At 41.2% G+C, this 15,755-nt stretch overlaps 2 long non-coding RNA genes across 3 annotated transcripts in view; one reads left to right on the forward strand and one right to left on the reverse strand.

Annotated features, from left to right (window-relative positions):
- The window catches only part of LOC143765397 (uncharacterized), a 227,404-nt gene extending 215,876 nt beyond the window's left edge, over nucleotides 1-11,528 (forward strand). The window contains exon 3 of one of the 2 annotated variants that reach the window (XR_013213382.1): nucleotides 10,339-11,528. This is a non-coding gene — a long non-coding RNA (uncharacterized LOC143765397). The remainder of the gene's footprint in view (nucleotides 1-10,338) is intronic. The other variant, XR_013213383.1, reaches the window with a different exon arrangement.
- Nucleotides 11,064-15,755, reverse strand: part of LOC143765404 (uncharacterized) — a 47,811-nt gene continuing 43,119 nt past the window's right edge. The window contains exon 3 of the long non-coding RNA XR_013213384.1: nucleotides 11,064-11,180. This is a non-coding gene — a long non-coding RNA (uncharacterized LOC143765404). The remainder of the gene's footprint in view (nucleotides 11,181-15,755) is intronic.

The following is a 15,755-nucleotide window of genomic DNA, read 5'->3' on the forward strand; positions in this document are numbered from 1 at the left end:
GCTCAGCACCCCATTGAGATTTGGAGCTTGGGAGGCGATTCCCTATTGTGTGGTGGGAAAACCTCTCCAGTTATGAAGCTGGCAGAGAGACAAATTGACATGCCGTTTCAACCCTTTATTGAGCCCTGTATCTCTTATTTTGTTAACAGAGTTGAGTCTTTTGTTAATGAAAGATTTGATGAGTTCTATAGTAAATTTCACTCTGGTCTTTCTACTGGTAACTTATCCAATGACATCATTTGCAGTGATATTGATAGGGATGAGCAGCTGTATGACATAGTACATTTTTCTCATTCAGATTATGATTGATCTAATTCACAAAAAGGAGGGGAAAATTTTGACTCTGATAATTCTGTTGATACTTCAACTTCCTCTGACCTGGATGAAAATGATTCTTCTAATGATTTTGACTCTGAGGAAATCGCCTCTGCAAAACTGTATTCAGAGGGGTCCATTAAATCAGAGAAATCAAACTATTCAGGAAAAATTTAACAAAATTCAAATAATAGTAATTTTAAACAGGAGCAACCACGCATTGAGACTAGCGATTATTCACCTTCATTTACCAGAATTGACAATATATCTGCTTCAGCAAAATCCCCTTCTGAAATTTTAGTGATGAATATATGCAAATCCCTATTAACTTCAATTGACACTATAAGAAACAAGCATATGAATACATGGCATGTGGAAGATTTGTTGGATACTAGCTTGTTGAAACCCGATTTTCCCCAACCTGATGAGCTCAAATCTACCGATATCTTCATAAAGAGGCTCTTCAAAGAACTATTGTTACTAGTACCCAAATCCACTGATTATAACTCATTTATAGCTCCGATTTCGTTCCCACATACACTCAATAACCCTATCACTAGCGCAAAAAATCTTGAAACCCCTTTGCTTACTAATCCTCAAGATTTGTCTGCTTACTCAAATTCTCTAAAACAAATTCAAAAAGACATATCATCTTTTAAGGCTTGTCTTGCCAGCTACGAGGACATAAAGAGGGAAAACAATATCAAAGTTAGAGGTATCCCAGAGTCAATCCATCCCTCCCAATTGGAAAACAAAAATGATTTCTCACCTTCTTCCAAAAGTGAAAGAAAAAAATTTGATAAAAAGACTTTTAGAATCCGCAAACCGATCAATCTCCCACCAAATGTGACAGATGTGATTGTGTTGTTTCGATCAACTCCAGTAAGAAACAATTTAATGGCGCTAACAAAAGACTCTGGAAAACTCCCAGCTCCTTACAATGACATCACCTTGTTGAAAGACTTGTTAAAGACCACGATGCAATTGAGAAAATCTTTCCATCAAGTCACTAGGGAACTCATCCGTGCCAAAATAATATATCACTGGACCCAAACGTCAAATCTACTAATTAAATATGCAGCCAAATCCATTTTTGTCTCCTCTCCAGAGGAAGGTATTATTTTTTTGAGACAAATTAGTTTAAAACCATAAAACTCCTTCTCTTGACTTCTCATCTCGATCATTGGAAGAACTTTTGCTGCCTCTGTTGATTTCCCATTTCCATTTGTGTATAATATCGTTTCCACCTGACAGATCCTTCTGGTGCCTCCTCTCTGGACTCGCTGGATACATACCTTACTTGAAAAAGTTATATAATTCCACGTAATTGTCTTACTAGAATTGAACTGGACGTTGCCCTCCAAAGGGTCTTAGGGTCACATAAGGTGATCTCAGACCGGACAGGTTTTTCATACTTTACTGACTTGACTTCTCATATTTTACGGATGTTTAGGTTGTGAAGCGGCCATTTAATACATATTTCTTTTTAGGTTGTGAAGTGGACATTTAACAACTTATCTTGATGATTCATACTTTACTGACTTTACAGTTTTTTAGTTGTGAAGCGATCATTTAGAAACTCATCTTGGTGATATATGTTTACTTCAAGCTGGATATGCCTGTCCTTTCCCCATTGTATGGGGTCTTTCCTTTCCCCCTTCCCTGCTGTCCCTTACCCTTTGTCCCTTATCTTCCCTTTATGCTTTAACCTCTTCATGACCCAGCCTATTTTGTCCTTAATGACCTGGCCGTTTTTTGCAATTCTTACCAGTGTCCCTTTATGAGATAATAACTCAGGAACGCTTCAACGGATCCTAGCAGTTCTGAGAATGTTTTTTTGTGACATATTGGGCTTCATGTTAGTGGTAAATTTAGGTCGATAAACGCAAATATTATTTGTGAAAAAAATGGAAATTTGGCTAAAATTTTGAAAATTTTGCAATTCTCAAATTTTGAATTTTTATTCTGTTAAACGAGAGAGTTGTGTGACAAAAAATAGTTAACAAATAACATTAGCCACATATCTACTTTAGATCAGCACAATTTTGGAAGCAAAATTTTTTTTGGCTAGGAAGTTATAAGGGTTAAAATTTGACCAGCGATTTCTCATTTTTACAACGAAATTTACAAAACCATTTTTTTTAGGGACCACCTCACATTTGAAGTCAGTTTGAGGGGTCTATATGGCTGAAAATACCCAAAAGTGACACCATTCTAAAAACTGCACCCCTCATGGTGCACAAAACCACATTCAAGAAGTTAATTAACCCTTCAGGTGTTTCACAGCAGCAGAAGCAACATGGAAGGAAAAAATGAACATTTAACTTTTTAGTCACAAAAATGATTTTTAGCAACATTTTTTTTATTTCCCCTAGGGTAAAAAGAGAAACTGGACCCTAATAGTTATTGTACAATTTGTCCTAAGTACTCCGATACCCCATATGTGGGGGGGAACCACTGTTTGTGCACACGGCAAGGCTCGGAAGGGAAAGAGCGCCATTTGACTTTTGAATGAAAAATTAGCTCCAATCGTTAGCGGACACCATGTCGCGTTTGGAGAGCCCCTGTGTGCCTAAACATTGGAGCTCCCCCACATTTGACCCCATTTTGGAAACTAGACCCCCCAAGGAACTTATATAGATGCATAGTGAGCACTCTGATCCCCCAAGGTGCTTCACAAATTGATCCATAAACATGAAAAAGTACTTTTTTTTCACAAAAAATTTCTTTTAGCCTCGATTTGTTCATTTCCACATTGGCAACAGGATAAAATGGATCCTAAAATGTATTTGGCAATTTCTCCTGAGTACACCGATACCTCACATGTGGGGGTAAACCACTGTTTGGGCACACGGCAGGGCTCGGAAGGGAAGGAGCGCCATTTGACTTTTTGAATGAAAAATTAGCTCCAATCGTTAGCGGACACCATGTCACGTTTGGAGAGCCCCATGTGTGCCTAAACATTGGAGCTCCCCGACATGTGACTGAATTTTGGAAACTAGACATCCCATGGAACTAATCTAGATGTGCGGTGAACACTTTGAACCCCCAAGTGCTTCACAGAAGTTTATAACGCAGAGCCGTGAAAATAAAAAATAATTTTTCTTTCCTCAAAAATTATGTTTTAGCCCTCAATATTTTATTTTCACAAGAGTAACAGGAGAAATTGGACCCGAAAAGTTGTTGTCCAGATTGTACTGAGTACGCTGATACCCCATATGTGGGGGGGAACCACTGTTTGGGCACACGTCGGGGCTCGGAAGGGAAGTAGAGATGTTTTGGAATGCAGACTTTGATGGAATGGTCTGCGGGCATCATGTTACATTTGCAGAGCCCCTGATGTGCCTAAACAGGAGAAACCCCCCACAAGTGACCCCATTTTGGAAACTAGACCCCCTAAGGAACATATCTAGATATGTGTTGAGCACTTTGAACCCGAAAGTGCTTCACAGAAGTTTACAACGCAGAGCCATAAAAAAATAAAAAAATCATTTTTCTTTCCTCAAAAATGATGTTTTAGCAAGCAATTTTTTATTTTCACAAGGGTAACAGGAGAAATTGGACCCCAATAGTTGTTGCACAGTTTGTCCTGAGTACGCTGATATCACATACGTGGGGATAAACCACTGTTTGAGCACACGTCGGGGCTTGGAAGGGAAGTAGTGACTTTTAAAATGCAGACTTTGATGGAATGGTCTGCGGGCATCATGTTACGTTTGCAGAGCCCCTGATGTACCTAAACAGTAGAAACCCCCCACAAGTGACCCCATTTTGGAAACTAGACCCCCCCAAGGAACTTATCTAGATATGTGGTGAGCACTATTAACCCCCAAGTGCTTCACAGAAGTTTACAACGCAGAGCCGTGAAAATACAAAATCATTTTTCTTTCCTCAAAAATGATGTTTTAGCAAGCAATTTTTTATTTTCACAAGGGTAACAGGGGAAATTGTACACCAATAGTTGTTGCCCAGTTTGTCCTGAGTACACTGATACCCCATATGTGGGAGTAAACCACTGTTTGGGTACAAGTCGGGGCTCGGAAGGGAAGTAGTGACGTTTTGAAATGCAGACTTTGATGGAGTGGTCTGCGGGCGTCACGTTGCATTTGCAGAGCCCCTGATGTGCCTAAACAGTAGAAACACCCCACAAGTGACCCCATTTTGAAAACTAGACCCCCCAAGGAACTTATCTAGATGTGTGGTGAGCACTTTGAACCACAAAGTGCTTCACAGAAGTTTATAACGCAGAGCCGTGAAAATAAAAAATAATTTTTCATTCCTCTAAAATTATGTTTTAGCAAGCAATTTTTTATTTTCGCAAGGGTAACAGGAGAAATTGGACCACAATAATTGTTGCCCAGTTTGTCCTGAATATGCTGGTACCCCATATGTGGGGGTAAACCACTGTTTGGGCGCTCGTCGGGGTTCGGAAGGGAGGGAGCACCATTTGACTTTTTGAACGCAAGATTGGCTGGAATCAATGGTGGCGCCATGTTGCGTTTGGAGACCCCTGATGTGCCTAAACAGTGGAAACCCCTCAATTCTAACTCCAACACTAACCCCAACACACCTCAAACCCTAATCACAACTCTAGATATAACCCTAACCCCAACACACCCCTAACCACAACCCTCACCCCAACACACCCCTAACACTAATCCCAACCCTAACCCTAATCCCAACCCTAACCACAACCCTAACCCAAACACACCCCTAACCCTAACCATAACCCTAACCACAAGCCTAACTTAACCCTATTTCCAACCCTAGCCCTAATTCCAACCCTAACTCTAATTCCAACCCTAACCCTAAGGCTATGTGCCCACATTGCGGATTCGTGTGAGATTTTTCCGCACCATTTTTGAAAAATCCGCAGGTAAAAGGCACTGCGTTTTACCTGCGGATTTACCGCGGATTTCAGTGTTTTTTTGTGCGGATTTCACCTGCAGATTCCTATTGAGGAACAGGTGTAAAACAGAATCCGCACAAAGAATTGACATGCCGCAGAAAATACAGCACAGCGTTTCCGCGTGGTATTTTCCGCACCATGGGCACAGCGGATTTGGTTTTCCATAGGTTTACATGGTACTGTAAACCTGATGGAAAACTGCTACGAATCCGCTGCGGCCAATCGGCTGCGGATCCGCAGCCAAATCCTCACCATGTGTGCACATAGCCTAATCTAACCCTAACTCTAGTTCTAACCCTAATTCTAACCCTAGCCCAAACCCTAGCCCTAACCCTAATCCTAACCCTAACCCTAGCCCTAACCCTAACTCTAGTGGGGGAAGAAAAAAAAACATTTTCTTTATTTTATTATTGTCCCTACCTATGGGGATGATAAGGGGGGGTTCATTTACTATTTTTTTTATTTTTATCACAGTGATCAAAATGTACCTGGAACGAATCTGCCGGCCGGCAGATTCGGCGGGCACACTGCGCATGCGCCCCCCATTTTGGAAGATGGCGGCGCCCATGAAGAAGACGGACGGACACCGCGAGGCTTGGTAAGTATGAGGGGGGGAGATCGGAGCACGGGGGGGATCGGAGCACGGGGGGGTGGATCCAAGCACGGGGGAGCGGACCACAGTACGGGGCAGAAAGGAGGACTGGGGAGCAGATCGGTGGCGGTGGGGGGGACAGATCAGGGTTTCCAGCCATGGCCGATGATATTGCAGCATCGGCCATGGCTGGATTGTAATATTTCACCATTTTCATAGGTGAAATATTACAAATCGCTCTGATTGGCTGTTTCACTTTCAACAGCCAATCAGAGCGATCGTAGCCACGGGGGGTGAAGCCACTTCCCCTGGGCTGAAGTACCACTCCCCTTGTCCCTGCAGATCGGGTGAAATTGGAGTTAAGCCTTTCACCTGATCTGCAGGGACGCGATCCCTCCATGACGCCACATAGGCGTCACAGGTCAGATTGGCACCGACTTTCATGATGCCTACGTGGCGTCACAGGTCGGGAAGGGGTTAAAAGTTAATAAAAATTATTTGAAAAAGAAAATAAAAATTGTCGCTCTTGTTTTTCTTTCTCCTTTGCTCTTTTTTGGAATTCTGCTCCTGATGATTTTTTTTACATCGCTATTGGGAGCAGGCCAATTTTTTTCCCCTGTCCCTTAAACAAAAGCAAAAAACATTAATATCTGGTGTCATATAATGTATATATACAATACATATAGTATGGTTTCTGTATGCAGTAGCATAGTATAACATCATTCAGTGTAAATCTGAGAGAACCAGGAAGAGAAGCTCATTGTCACATGACAGTAACTATAAAAAAAAGCATATAAGTGAAGTGGCCATGTGATAACTGATGAAACCAGCAAGCAGAGCTGAATCCTGACAGTGAGGATATTACACGCTGTTAGGATTGGCTACAGGGCTTCAGTTTATTATTATAGGGCTTAATTACTCTATGAGACCGCAAGCTTCTGAATTCTCACAGCGCATGCACTGCACACTTTCAGGATTCTCCCTGGCTAGTGCCAAGAGTGGACTATCATGTGAGCCCTAGTATGCGACTTGTACACTTCTGGCCAAGCGTGTCCTGTCTATCCTTGCTCAATTCAAGAGCAAGACATATAGTTGTGCAACGCCCAGACATATTCTAAAACTGCACCCTTATTGTACAGCTTTTTATTATTAAATAAATGAAAAAAACTATGTGGGGTCCCGCCAATTTTTGCAACCAGCAAAGATAAAGCAGACAGTTGAGGGCTTATATTATCAGACCTGGAAGGTCCTTGGTTATTTGGCCCTCCCCAGCCTAAAAATAGAAGCCAGCAGCCACCCCAGAATTGGCGCATCACATGAGATGCTCAAATTCTGGCGCTTTGCATTCGCTCTTCCCAATTGCTCTGGTGCGGTGGCAATCAGGGTAATGGTGGTTGGGGTTGATGACAGCTATGAATTGTTCAAAAACAAAGCTGGTATCAAGCCCTGGTGTTATTAATGGAGAGGTGTCTATCAGACACCTCCATCACTAATCCGGTAATCAAAAAACAAAAAACACCCACACACAAATCTTTATTTAAATAGATATTCAAACATACTTTCCATAGTTCACAATTTAAAAAAAAAATTCCCCCCATACAGTCCTCAAATTTCTCCCCCATACTGTCCTCAAATTTCTCTCCCCATACTGTCCTCAAATTTCTCCCCCATACTGTCCTCAAATTTCTCCCCCCATACTGTCCTCAGATTTCTGCCCCATACTGTCCTCAATTTTCTACCCCTCATAGTGTCCTCAGATTTCTCCCCCATACTGTCCTCAAATTTCTCCCCCCATACTGTCCTCAGATTTCTGCCCCATACTGTCCTCAAATTTCTCCCCCCCATACTGTCCTCAGATTTCTCCCCCATACTGTCCTCAAATTTCTCCCCCCATACTGTCCTCAGATTTCTGCTCCATACTGTCCTCAAATTTCTCCCCCCCATACTGTCCTCAGATTTTTCCCCCATACTGTCCTCAAATTTCTCCCCCCATACTGTCCTCAGATTTCTGCTCCATACTGTCCTCAAATTTCTCCCCCCCATACTGTCCTCAGATTTCTCCCCCTTCCATACTGTCCTCAGATTTCCCCCCCCCCCCATACTGTCCTCAGATTTCCACCATTAATCTTCGGTGTCTTCAGCTCCATTACCCCGTTTGGAGCACTTACCATCAACCGCAACGCTGTGCCCTGTGTCTTTGCGTCTGAAGAGCCGGCTGCTGGCGCTTCACTAATCTGGAAGTGCCGGCGGCGGTCAGAGCGTAGTTTAAGTGTACTCACATCTGAAAATGCTAGTACAAATCCCTGGGAACCGACGCGCAGCACTTTCTCTGAGGCGGCTGTCAGTTTGACTCCCGGCTCAGAGAACGGCAGAATGACACTGACGGGGCGCCTCCTCCTTGGACCGCCACATCAAGCGGCCTGAAAGAGCCACCCTGTCGGCTGCACCCGGGGCACATGCCCCAGCTGCCCCCTGGATACGCCACTGGCTGCCGTTCCTCGTTGTAGCAAATTCCATTCCCGAAGTCTAGAAGCAATTCTGACTTTTCTTTAGATAATGATAGATCTCTTACAGATCATCTAAATCTGATTGGTTCAGCAAGTGTGGCTGACCCTCTGGTCACACTGGATCAGGAAAAATATCATGCCAATCAACATTTTCTTCCTCATCAGGATCAGAACCATCAGGTTCAATTGCCGTTCCTGGAGTGACTGGCACTGAATTCTCTACATCACGTGGTACTGATTTAAGGGCAGAGTCTCAGTCAGGATACACAATTTGTGATATGTTTATTTTTGAATATCCAGCAGTTTTAATCATGCAAAAAATAGTGTGAATGGTGATTTTTCCACTCACGCCACACCATCGACACTGCAAAAGCCGTTCCTTTCCTTTTACCATTCAACCACTATGTTAGCCCAGATTAATGCATAATGAAACAAGCATGAGGGGCCCAGCTTTTATCCTGATCTCCATCTTGACAGTCAAAGTAATACTTGTAAGCAAGACCCACTCACTTTTTCAGATTCTTGCGCTGATCATAAGTAGTGTATTTACCGAATATGTAGCAGAAATTGTCTGGATAGTTAACACATTTGCATCTATCCATCTGAAGGTTCAAAACTGATAGCACAACAGATCACTTTATTGCACTCTGTCAAGCTTTCCTTATATACTTACTGCTGACATCAGCTGATAATCTGGACAGGTCCGGGAATGTCTGTTAAAATATTTCCAATATAAAATGCATCAATATTGTAAGTGAATAGGCTTTGCAAGTATAACTTAAAATCTAGACGTGTCAGGCAAATTCATATTTGGACTTTAGTATGAATCATATCTTGATATCTCATTATCAAAATCATTGCTGCACAGTGTAATGAATAAATATTTGTAACTTTATATACAGTGCCTTGCAAAAGTATTTAAAATAACCAATAAATTTCGTTCAACTTCACAATTGCGTTCCACTTGTTGTTGATTCTTCATCAAAAATTTACATTTGGTATCTTTATGTTTGAAGCATGACATGTGGGAAAAGGTTGAAAAGTTCCAGGGAGCCGAATACTTTCGCAAGGCAGTGTATTTTTTGCAAATTTACAAATTTTGTAAAAATGTTGTGTTTCTAATGTCACATGTGGTTGCGGCAGGGTATTTAAACAGCTGTGTAAGCTAATCCCATCATGATGACTTTAGAAAGTGTTGATTGCATGAAATGGCAGTAGGCTATCTGCTTTGCCATTGGGCACATATATTGAATAAAGTGCTTTCTACCATTTAAAGATCCAGATGGGGAATGCCATATCTATTGATTTTCTACATTGATGATCAAAATTTGAGATATTTATCTGTAACAATAACGATAAAACAATGAGTGTCTGCAGGTAACAAGGAAGCATTTGAGCATAAATTTAATTAAATGCTTTCTACAATTTAAAGATGCAACTGGTGAGTCCTTTACCGATCCATTTTCTGCAAGACTGTGCTTGTTCATTGTACTTTGATAGTGGGCACCAACGGCCAATCATTACAAGCCTGTGGCTGGGATTGTCCATACTCTGGCTGATGTTGTCATGAAGATAGTTCAGACTATTTTTCTATGTGGAATTAAATTTAAAATTTTGATTCATCGGTTCAAAGAACCTAATGCCATTTTCCTGCACCTCAGTTTCTATGTTTTCCTCCATAGTTCAGTCACTTGCCCTTGTTTCCATGTCCAGATATGTTTTTTGGGCACAATTCTTCCAGGAAGACTATCTGGCCAGACTTGAGGGGTGTAGCCAGGTTCCACTTATTGATACATGTTTTGAGCTGATGCAAAACTGCACATCTTCAAATGCAAAGGGAAGTAAGCATGGTATGCTTTATGTCTGCTGCTCTAAGTTTTCTTGGCAAATCATTGTATCTACAGTCTTCAATATTGTCTATTTTTTGGTGTCCTCAATTCTGAGAAACACAGTTACCTATCCACTATGCAATACCATCAGGGATGTGTCTAATAGGCTCCAATTTTATTCTGCAGGAGAACAATGACCCCACACATACAGCTGATGTCATTAAGAACTATCTTCAGAATACAGAAGAACAAGTAATCCTGTCAGTGATGATATGGTCCACAGAGCTACGATCTCAATATCATAGAGTCTGTAGGATTACATGGACAGACAGAAGAATTTATACAAGTTTACAGAAGATCTGTGATTAGCTCTTCAAGAATTTTGGAACAATGTCCCTGCCGAGTTCCTTCAAAAACAACATGCAAGTGTATCTAGAACAGTGTTTCTCAACTCCAGTCCTCAAGACCCACCAACAGGTCAAGTTTTCAGGATCTCTTAGTATTGCACAGGTGGTAATTTAATCATCTGCTCCAGCATTAACTCCACCACCTATGGAAATCCTGAAAACATGGCCTGTTGGTGGGTCTTGAGGACTGGAGTTGAGAAACACTGTGTAGAAGAATTGATGCTTTGACACTGTTATGAAAGCAAAGGTTGGTCACACCAAATATTGATTTTATTTAGATTTCTCTTTTGTTCATTAACGATTTTGTTAATTGATAAAACTAAAATAATAACTCTTCTATTTTTGAAAGCATTCTTAATTTGTATTGAACTTATCTGTATTTTTTCGAAGGCAGGAGTACAGACATCATTACAGACCCTAGTGATGCCACTGGCACCAATGCCTTTGAGCAACATGCCAGTGGTGGGGAATGCCCATGCTCTATAGCTGCAGTTCATCAGTGTCCACAGCAGGTTTTCAAGCTGCTTACAACAGAAGATGCATGCTCCTCCTTCCTTGGCATTGGGGGGTCCTTTTTTGATTTATGTCCGGGTAGCCAGATTACCTGGAAGCTGTCCTGATCTAAAGAAAAAGGGAATGACAAAGGCTTTTGATTAGTGAAATGGTGGAAGCAGTGCTAAATTGATCACAAATTTATGGCTTTATTTTATAAATAGCCATAATACTACTGTGAAATCTTACTTATGCCAATTTTAGGCAGGTAAAATAGGCCCCTTAACATACAGCCCCACTATTTCCACAGAAAAGTAGAACGTCATCACAGAGATTAATGATTAGCAGATGTAGGATTACGCTTCCTAGACTCTTTAAGCCAAACTTTCTTTTTCTTTTGGCCATGCTTTTTTAACAGCTTTGTTTTCCCATTGCAATCATAAATATACAAACTTCACATTAAAATATTACTCATTCATTTTGTTTTGTTTTCTTTCAAGTTATAAAGAAAATGCTTGGGTGTAAACTTTTATTATATTTTCAGTGACAGTGTTAACCCATTAATGCTCTATGATAAAACCATCATGAGGACTGTTTATTTGCCTCTATGTCCGAATAACCAGGCTTTAAGAGCCTGGCTTAAAAATAGTCTCCAGCTGAAACACGGAAGAACACCGAATCCCAGAGATAAATTGAGCAAAAGCTCCTAGCATCTGTTTTACCTCACTCCAGTGCTAGATTCACAGTTACGCAGCTCAGTACTGCTGTATGATGTCATCCATGCCACTCCTACTTCTCTACGTGCTACAGAAAATTATGTGCAGAAATACATCTCCTCTGCTTACTTCCGTCCTGCAACCCGCAAGTTGAGGAGCGTATCACTAGTTGGCATGGGACTGTGGTGCAGTATTAGTTTATTTTTATTCTTTACCTGGCACAATAGTGGCATTATTATTTCTAGAAAGAAGAGGGAGTTGTTATAAGGCATAATGGGGGCAATATTGTAAGGAGGCACAATGACGTCATTATTATAAAGAGGCCCAATGGGGGCATTATAAGGAGGCACAATGGGGGCATTATTGTTGCATCTGTTTTGTTCTGACCAAAAGTCAGATTATGGGATCACCAGTGTGGCCTAATGGTAGGACCCTCTTAAACATGAGTGCTCGGAGAAGAAAATGCATACTGATCGTAAACATAAACAATTCTGCTTATTGCCTTGTAACCAGTTTTCTAACACTATTTACAGACAAAATAAAGTGCAAAATTCCCATTTGAAGTTTCCACCAGCCGGCCCCTTCCCAGGAGTATTTCAAGATTACTTTTAGTTATCAAGATTTTCCCATTGTACTACCCATAACACACAGTTTCTCAAAGCATCACATATCAGATAAGAAATAATTATACCAAATATAAAACCTCAAAACATCTTAACCCTTCTACATAAAAGGCACAGGGGGCATTATTTTAATGAGGCATAATGGGTGGGGACAATAAAGAGGAGCAGAAGTGATAGGTATAAGGTAGAGAGGCATTATAACAATATAAAGTCATAGATGGACATTACTATTCTAATTAAAGCGGCATTATCATTATTATTACTGTTATTATTAATATTATTGTAAGGAGGCACAACTCATGATATTATAAGAAAAGGTTGCACTCTATTGTGCCAAAGCATGTCGAATATGGAATATATGAAATATGGATAGCAAAATGGCTTTTGAACATTAGGAAAAATATTTATGAGACACTTTGCACAAGGTGGCCTCATTAATCTGATGGGTCCCTAACCAAATGTGAACACCTACCTAAGGCTAATGTCTGAATGCATGGGTGAATGTGGACACCTCTCTCAGTAAAGCCCACATATATGGGTTGGCCGGAACCAAAAGTGATTAGTTGTAATTAAAAACCACATGGTGAAGGGAGGAGTGCTCAGTCAGTAAGCTAACATAGAAATGACAGAAAAACGACTGGCACATCCAAACTAGTGTGAATAGGTGCATACCAGGAGCAGCTACCTCCATATACAATATACAAAAAAAGGTTGCACTCTATCGTGCCAAAGCATGTCGAATATGAAATATATGAAATATGAATAGCAAAATGGCTTTTCAACATTAGGAAAAATATTTATGAGACGCTTTACACAAAATTTGGCCAAATAGTGTGAGCCCATCAACCATCGTCAAGTTGGCCTCATTAATCTGATGGGTCCCTGACCAAATGTGAACACTTACCTAAGGCTAATGTCTGAATGCATGGGTGAATGTGGACACCTCTTTCAGTAAAGCCTACATATATGGGTTGGCCGGAACCAAATGTGATTAGATGTACCGTATATACTCGAGTATAAGCCGAGATTTTCAGCTAATTTTTTAGGCTGAAGGTGCCCCTCTCGGCTTATACTTGAGTCATTGTCGGCAGGGGAGGGGAGCGGCGGTTGTGACATATTCACCTGCTCCTGGTGTGGTCCCTGCATGTCCAATGGTCTCCGGGAGCTGGCAGCTCTTCCTGTGTTCAGCGGTCACGTGGTACCGCTCATTAAAGTAATAAATATGGACGCATATTCATTACTTTAATGAGCGGTACATGACCGCTGAACGTAGGAAGAAGCTGCCGGCTCCCGGAGACCATCTGACAGTGAGAAGCTGCCAGGGACTGTGCCGGGAGCAGGTGAGTATAACGGGGGAAGGTGAGCATTGCGCTATATTCAACTGACCCCGTTCAACCACCGGGCGCCGCTCCGTCTTCCGCATCCTCTGCCTGTTAAGGTCAGAGGGAGCAATGACGTGTTTAGTGTGCTTCCTCTGCCTGAACAGTCAGAGAGCCGGAAGACAGAGCAGTGGAACGAGGACAGGTAAATATTGCAAGTGACGGGGGCCTGAGCGACGAGAGGTGAGTATGTGATTTTTTTATTTTAATCGCAGCATATGGGGCATAATCTATGGAGCATCTTATGGGGAATAATCCATGGAGCATCTTATGGGGCATAATCTATGGAGCATCTTATGGGGCATAATCTATGGAGGACTTATGGGGCATAATCTATGGAGCACTTATGGGGCATAATCTATGGAACACTTATGGGGCATAATCTATGGAGCACTTATGGGGCATAATCTATGGAGCACTTATGGGGCATAATCTATGGAGCACTTATGGGGCATAATCTATGGAGTATTTTATGGAGCATAATCTATGGAGCATCTTATGGGGCATAATCTATGGAGAATTTGATGGGGCATAATCTTTGGAGCATTTTATGAGCCATAATCTATGGAGTATTTTATGGGCATAATCTATGCAGCATCTTATGGGGCATAAGCTATGGAGCATCTTATGGGGCCAACAACCTTTATACAGCATTGTATGGGGTATAATCTATGGAGCATCTTATGGGGCCATAATAAACATTTATACAGCATTGTATGGGGCAAATGTTTCTATGGAGCATCTTATGGGGACGTTATTAACCTTTGTGCAGCATTATATGGGGCGTATTTTGTATGAATCATCTTATGGGGCCCATCATGAATTGTATGGAGCATTTTATGGGGCTCCTGATTCAATATAGATATTCAAAAACACTTAACCTACTGATGTCTCAATTAATTTTACTTTTATTGGTATCTATTTTTATTTTTGAAATTTACCAGTAGCTGCTGCATTTTTCACCCTAGGCCTATACTCGAGTCATCAAGTTTTCCTGTTTTTTTGTGGCAAAATTAGAGGTCTCGGCTTATACTCGGGTCGGCTTATACTCGAGTATATACGGTAATTAAAAACCACATGGTGAAGGGAGGAGTGCTCAGTCAGTAAGCTAACATAGAAATGACAGAAAAACAACTGGCACATCCAAACTAGTGTGAATAGGTGCATACCAGGAGCAGCTACCTTCATATACAACATACAAAAAAAGTTGCACTCTATCGTGCATGGTGAGCACTCCTCCCTTCACCATGTGGTTTTTAATTACATCTAATCACATTTGGTTCCGGCCAACACATATATGTAGGCTTTACTGAGAGAGATGTCCACATTCACCTATGCATTCAGAAATTAGCCTTAGGTAAGTGGTCACATTTGGTCAGGTATTATTTTCTGACGTCTGAAGGCTTCCCATCATAGCAAGATAATTTTGTGGTGTGATGTTTGCAAATATATTTGATTTTAATACCATATCTACAAATTAAATCAAGAAATCAAGTTTCATGATGAATGTAAATTATCTTTATAACAACAAACAAATGGAAAAAAAAACACTTATATACAATAAATTTAGAAATTATAAAATGACCGAGGTGATGGGGAGGGAGAGGGAGGACTTGTAGAAGGGTAAGGTTGGGTCAAACAAGCAGGTGTGTCTACATTTAGCAACATGGCTGGGCATGGGTTGTAAAGGGGTGTGGTATGTGTTGTGAATTTACTTTTTGCTCCCTCTAGTGGTTACTAGTTTTTTGACTCTGGTTTTTCTGTCATTCCTTTTATCCGCACCTGGGTCGTTAGTTTAGGGTGTTGCTATTTAAGCTCCCTGGACCTTCAGTTCAATGCCTGGCAACGTAGTTATCAGAGCTAGTCTGCTGTGCTCTTGTCTACTGATCCTGGTTCCAGTTATATCAGCTAAGTCCGCTTTTTGCTTTTTGCTATTTTGTTTTGGTTTTGTATTTTTGTCCAGCTTGTTCCCAATATATATCCTGA

The sequence above is a fragment of the Ranitomeya variabilis genome, chromosome 1 (assembly GCF_051348905.1).
Source record: "Ranitomeya variabilis isolate aRanVar5 chromosome 1, aRanVar5.hap1, whole genome shotgun sequence".
Classification (NCBI taxonomy): domain Eukaryota; kingdom Metazoa; phylum Chordata; class Amphibia; order Anura; family Dendrobatidae; genus Ranitomeya; species Ranitomeya variabilis.